At 37.6% G+C, this 6,704-nt stretch overlaps 1 long non-coding RNA gene across 2 annotated transcripts; it reads right to left on the minus strand.

The window, feature by feature from the left end:
* Positions 1-645: 645 nt before the first annotated feature.
* LOC143135073 (uncharacterized) lies at positions 646-5,198 on the minus strand. Of its 2 annotated transcripts, XR_012988785.1 has the most exons (7): positions 5,121-5,198; positions 3,752-3,845; positions 3,138-3,210; positions 2,502-2,616; positions 2,144-2,203; positions 1,534-1,625; positions 646-1,437 (listed from the first exon to the last, which is right to left on the minus strand). It is a non-coding gene; the product is annotated as an uncharacterized LOC143135073 (long non-coding RNA). The 2 variants fall into 2 exon arrangements; XR_012988784.1 differs by lacking the exon at positions 2,144-2,203.
* Between the last annotated feature and the right edge of the window lie 1,506 nt (positions 5,199-6,704).

Here is a 6,704-nt window from a genome sequence, read left to right on the forward strand (position 1 = left end):
TTCTGGTCTTCCGACCTAAATCAACAGTATATGGGAAAAGATGTTCTCCTGTCTAAGCAGTGCGTTCGCGCACAGTTAGTCTTTCTGTTCCTCCAGCCTAAACGGCATGTTCACATGCAGTATGAGAAGTTGTTTTGTCTAAGCAGTGCATTCGTGCACAGTGAGTCTTTCGGTTTGCTGGCCTAAACAGCGCATTTGTGCGCAGTGGGTATACAGCTTGTTTTTCTGTCTGAGTAATGTGTTCGCGCATATAAGGATGCAGTGGGAGAAAAGTTTGTTATCCAATCTAAGCGGTGCATTGTCCCACACAGTAAATCGGCCAGTGTTAATTTTACTCTACGGGTGTTAATTTTAACACTATTCCAGAGTTTATATAATCCTCACTCATCAGTGTTAAAATAACACTTGCCATAGTGTTGCCATATTAACACTAGCCTAGTGTTTTATAATTAACTCTATCAGAGTTAAAATTAACTCTATTGGAGTGTATCATTAACTCCATCAGTGATTCATAATTAACTCTTATCAGAGTTTCAAAATTAACTCTATTGGAGTAATTAATTAATTAATTCGTTTCTAGAGCCATATATTTATCAAAATAAACATATTAAACAAACCACAGCAAATTAATTACTTTTCTTTTTTTTATTAACATTTGCCATGATATGGCTCAAATCAATGCGCAGAGGTACAATATATATGTCAAAGTTTGGTCCATAAGCATTTTGTTGAGCAAAGGCCTTATACTCATACAAATCATTGACTAACAATAAAACAGTGTTCCTCACAATCCATAACCACATATGCATGAAAATGCTCTGCAACACTGAGTAAACATTTCATAAACAAGAAATAAAACAATATAATCAAGAGATTTTTTACAATTTGACAAACTTGTGTTTTGCTTCAAACCTATTACTAGAGATGTGCAATAATGGGCCAATTTTCCATAAGCAAGACAGATAATGCACCATGAAGTGATGTTACATGTGGGTATACCCAAAGTCCTTTTAGGCAAGTCCCTCCACTCAGCAGCCATATTGCAACACATTTTGGGCACTTATCGGGCATCTATTTCGGCAGGCTTCACAACACCAATCTTGCTCTAGCGGCAAGATCACAACACATGATTGGCACAATCAATGTCTTCACAACACACCACATGATTGGCTCAATGTATTCACATGTCCACGTTTTGTCACGGAGGGGGGTGTGATATATGTAAACAACACCATACGTTACAAACTAACCCCATGCATTTCTATGGAGGATTTTTTGAGTGCTGTCTCCTCATTAGAAAGTCTACCTCCTTAAAAAGCTCATGGTGTTCATGTATTCCAAGGCTCCCGAGCTGTTCTTGACCAAACGCTGCGACACTCGTTGCTTTAGGCGCCATGCCAGATAGCCTGTCCCTCTTCCAGCATCGTAGAAGTGTTCCTGCAAAATAATGTGGGCAAGAACTATGATTATCCAGATCAATAGTTGAACATTATTATTATATATAACCTTAAATGGAAATGAGTAAAATCTTACATAGCCATTGGTGGAGTAAGGATCCCTGAGATTAGAAAACAGTCACAATGCCGAGTGCATATCTTTTTCTTTGACTACGTACTGGTATCCTTCTAAAAACAATAGGAAAATTATATTAGATATATTCAGACAACATTACAAGCTATAAAATGGAAGAGTGATTAAACATGGATTATGGATAAAATATAGACTTAACGCTTCTTGCCACTAAAATATGCTTAAGTAATATTACATTACATTAGATTTGGCTCACATTTTTAACCAAAGTAACTAACATGGTAGCAGTTTAAGTTTTAAAGCAATTCTCTCAACAATTTAAAAACAGTAGAGTACAGTAAGAATAAGTGCATCAGTGAGTGCTGTTTTTAAACAGTTGAGTGTCAGTTCAAGACAGGTGGTAAGTACTAGGATCAGCAAGACTTGTTGTAAGTAGTGCTATGAGAGGAGATGTTCTCTAAAGAGCTGTGTCTTCAGGAGTTTTTTGAAAATGAAGCCACTGTGTAGTTGGTAATAGATATTCCTACAGCTAAGGTTCTGCCTTATAGCATTTATCAACCCCACAATCACCAGTTCAATGTTGTTTTTACATAGCAATTCTATTACCAAATACCTGGATTAAAAGACATCAATTTAGGGTTTTCTTGTCACTCTGCAGGCAGGTTGTGTGAGGCTATATGTGCACAATAATGATTTTTCATTTTATTACATTATTCACCCTATTACATGCACTCTATTTTTCTCACTCAAACAGTCAATTGTGATGTTATGTTACACTGTTCTCTCACTTTGAATGAATGGAACGATAACATTGGATCAATGTAAAAATGGCACTACCTAAGTCTGAGTAGGGATGTCCTGAGATAACCCCACCCATGGAATCCCTCTCGTTCAGTCAGAAAATAGTTCATAGTTTGACTGGACCTAACTGTTGTATACAATTAGATTAATTTATTCAAAACAAAACATACCCATGGACCAGGATATTCAGAAGATGCCTTCTTGTACAGTGTGTCAAGGTGCTCTACTATACTCCTCCATTATTTCCTCTCCCATTTAACTCTTCTCCAGAACCTCCTGGACCATCTATGCGTAAAAAAAGAAACAATAACAGTGATACACTTGTAAAGAGAAAACTTACATGCACCCTCTAAAAAGTGTAACTCCAGAGTACAAACAAGAAAGCTAAGGGGGCAGCTAGAACGTCAAAAAACAAACGCTATTTAATACCACTGTTAGTGCTCAAAATATAATTACACTTCTGTGGTTGTGTGATGAGGGTCTCTACAGACAAACAGAAGTATTGTAAACTTGTAAAGTGTACAGAGAGGTTATAACAAGACCTGTATCTGAAGGAAGCAAATTGCTTGGCTTCGTGTTCCAGTAGCATGAAATCAGTGGGATTTTGATCTTGCAGCACTAGATCTGCAAGCAGATCTGACTGAATCTAATAAACATACTTTACGTTCAGCCAGATCAGTGCAGAGCTGCAAGATTGAATGTGCCCACTGATGAGACACTACCGGAACACAAAGCTAGGCTTCTGCATTTTGGAGACGAGACAGACAAGGATTTCTCCTAGTGATATTTTAATTTTAAATGCTCACCTGTTTGGCCTTTTTCTGCTGAATCTCCTATGGCAGAGGTGTTCTCTTCTTTTGCACCAGTGGATTGATGTGCCTTGTTTGAAGAACAAGAAAAAAAAATTGGAATCTTAAAGGGCTGCTTTAAGAAATTCGGTCTCCGATTTTATTTCACTTAATTCACAAAAGACAAAATCTTTTTTTTTTTTAACCTTACCCACTTTATTTGGCGTGAACAACACGTTTCACAATTTTCTTCATCAGGTTTGAACGTGAACCTAAAGCCTTCACGCCAAATAAAGTCAACAAAATATACCCTTCAGTGTGCGATTTATACTAGTTTTTGACTTTTTAATAGTTATACTGCACACCATCAGCACCTGCAAAAGGGCTGTGCACAGGGATTTTGAACCTTGATTGATTTCAAATGTATTTCTTAAAAAGGATCATAAGGATCTGCATTAACTCCAGCCAGGATACAAAGTGTGCATGTGAAATCATTAAGAAACATGCCTATGGTCAGGCTGATTCATAGTCTAAACAAGCTAGAAAAAAGGGGAAAAAAAGCGTTGCAATATGGCCGCCGAGTGGAGGCACTTGCCTAAAAGGACTTTGGCTAAACTCACATAAAACCTCACCTTCTCGAATTAAACTTTGAAAAGAAAAACCAGGCTGCAGTTTGAGGTACTTTTTTCTCCATGGTACTGGACATTGATGAGCATTTTGCTGACCCTGTTAAAACAAAGAAAATGATTACATCAATACAAGAACAACAATGATTTGACTATCAGCAGTATATCAACTAACCAGCAAAGGACTTCTAAACTTTATTCTGACATTATTTACCACAGGTTACCAAATGTTTCAACCGCAAGTGTTTTTGTCTTAAAATATGTTTATATAATCCCTACTTTTTAAGCAACAGTAAGTTGTATTTAAGTAATAACTTAAACTCAAAACTCAACAGTAAGAAAGTATTTAAGTAATAACTTAAATAATTTTATTAGGCAGTAAACTCGTCTACATATTACCATATCCATAAAAAAACTGCTCATAATTTCAGAGAATTAACATTTCTTACTCTGCTCAGCTGTAACGTTATGCCTGATGGACTGAATATCTTTATGCACGTGCTTGCAAGCTAGTATTGAACCACAATTTCTACAAATATCTAAAATTAGTATAAGCTAGCTAACTTCTATACTCTTTGGCTTACCTGCACCCTTTATAAGTTAGGAAACAAAGAAATTGATCTAACCCAAATAAAGCCAACAGACTCTAACAGAAACGAATACCAGTGCCATACAGAGAATGGAGACTGCACCAAACCAACCAGGCTAACGGTTACCTTACACCTCTGTTTGGTAAAATGCCTAACAGTTAAACGAATGCCCTCGTGGTCTCAGCTAATGTTAGCTAGCAGCAATTTTTTTTATAAGCAAGCAATAGTGTTCAGTTCAACCAAACGTCAATGAGTCGACAGACTGTTATAATTAGTCAGTCAACAGATTCATTTGTGCCAGGTGAGCATTTGGCAGCACACTAACGTTAGATCGCTATGAACAGTGGAGTTCTGGCTGTAACTAGTTCTAATGTTAATCAGCTAGGCTACGTTAGCATGTTAGAGCTATTCCCTCAGTGGGTATTCAAATTCCAACCGCCTTTTCGAATTTCAGAAAGGACTTTAAGACGTTGTTGACTCCAATATTACATTAATGTCAGTTTACAGTTTAAGTATTACAAATTAACATAAACTTAACCATTTCAATTTGATAAGGTTATAACCCACCGAAGTTATGTTAGCTTGCTGGATGTTTTACCAATAATTTTCTGAGCTAGCTAGCGACCTTGCTACTAGCTAGCGACCAAGCTAACGTCACCAATATTTCATAGTAGGTAAAACACGTTGGTATGAAAACATATACCTGTGATGTGACATTACTTAATTGTGTATTTGTCGTAGTTTTCATGCTAGCTTACAGAAGTAGAGGGAACAAATTAATTTACCTTTTACTATCCCACGCTGTACTTCAATGGCGTCCATCTTCTTTTCAAAAATCTCAACTGAAGGACCGTAAGTGTAAATGACTCCACCCCAGAGTTCGTACATTCACACCCACTTAAAACACTAAGTTGTGAGTTTTAATTACACCGTGGGTGTACATGTTTGTTCAAACAACTCCCGAAGTTACACTAATTAACACTAATGAACACTGAAAAATATGTCTCTGAAAAATTAACACTTAATAAGACTGTCAATTTTACTGTGCACCTTTGAAGGTTTAAGAATTTCTGACTAGCATAGTTTTAAAAATATTTAAGCTTCTATAACACACAATGATCTGGCCATTAAATAGCCTTAGTTGCTGAAATGGCCTTAAATTAAATAAAAAAAAGCGGTGCATTGTGCACAGTGAGGCTTTCTGCTCATCCAGCCTAAACGGCGGTGTTCACAGGCAGTAGGAGGAGAGCTGTCCCCCTGCCTAAGCAGTGCGTTCGCGCACAGTAACCCTTTTCGGTCCTGCAGCCTAAAATAACTCAGGATACACAGGGCTCTACAGTGCGCCCATTTCACTCGTAAAAATGATGCCGTGCGAGTGCAAAAAAATATTTAGGCGCACTGGTGCGAATGACTTCTAACCATGTCAATGTTTGTCTACAAAATACACCGCAACATCGAGAAACATTACTGGTGCAAACCATAGAATCACGTCGCGAATGCAGCATAAAAACTACACCTCCCATCAACGTTAGCAGTTTCGCGTTGTGACTCGCTAGTAGTCGCTTCTATCAAATCCAAGAGCGCGCAGAAAAAGCGGAAAGTTAGACTAGCCAGCCAAGATGCAAAGATTGAAGAAATTAGTTCTTCTATCCACCGAATTCATTGGATATAGGAGGAACAGGATGAGATTCTGAGAATGCAGTGAGAGAAGGAAAGGTAACCTAACATGCCTTTAGCCCAGTTGACGTATTGGCTGCAATATGCAAAATATAGCTGTAGCGAACGAGCCGGCACAAAAGTACCCTCCCGTAATACTCCCATTTTATTCAAAGGTATAACACTACTGACAACTCCAGGCTTCCACGCATGTATGTTTGTTTACACCGAATACAAGCTGAAAACATATATCCTTGATTAATGTTGGGTTTTGTGTAAGAGAAAATGGACTGTTTTAGTAGTAGTAGTCTATTAGGCAGTATGCAGTCAGATAGGTCACCATGGGCATATTTGGATTAGCTATAGATGGATTCACAAATAAATAAATTAGCCTACATTTGGCAGGATACTTGATATACAGGCTAAATGCAAATATGGCAATGTATTATATTATTTTACATTAACAAAATGTAGGAAAATAGAACAGACTGAAAATAAAGTAGGCACTGATCTTTAAAAATCCTGTTTCCTGTAGCCTAAATGTTGTCAGTCATTCTTAATATTCGCCAGTGGCAGTTCTAGACTCCATTACTCCCCGGGCGAGATCCCCCCGAGCGCCCCCCCCCCCCACAACAAAAAAATCTTCTTTTTTTTCAAACAGTCATTTCAGTCAACAACAGGCAATTCTGCACAAACAAGCAGATGGCAAACAA

This window comes from Alosa pseudoharengus, unplaced genomic scaffold (assembly GCF_046254945.1).
Source record: "Alosa pseudoharengus isolate Yale_2024_CS ecotype anadromous, Long Island Sound unplaced genomic scaffold, YU_APseudo_1.1 YU_APseudo_1.1_scf_2, whole genome shotgun sequence".
Classification (NCBI taxonomy): Eukaryota; Metazoa; Chordata; class Actinopteri; order Clupeiformes; family Clupeidae; genus Alosa; species Alosa pseudoharengus.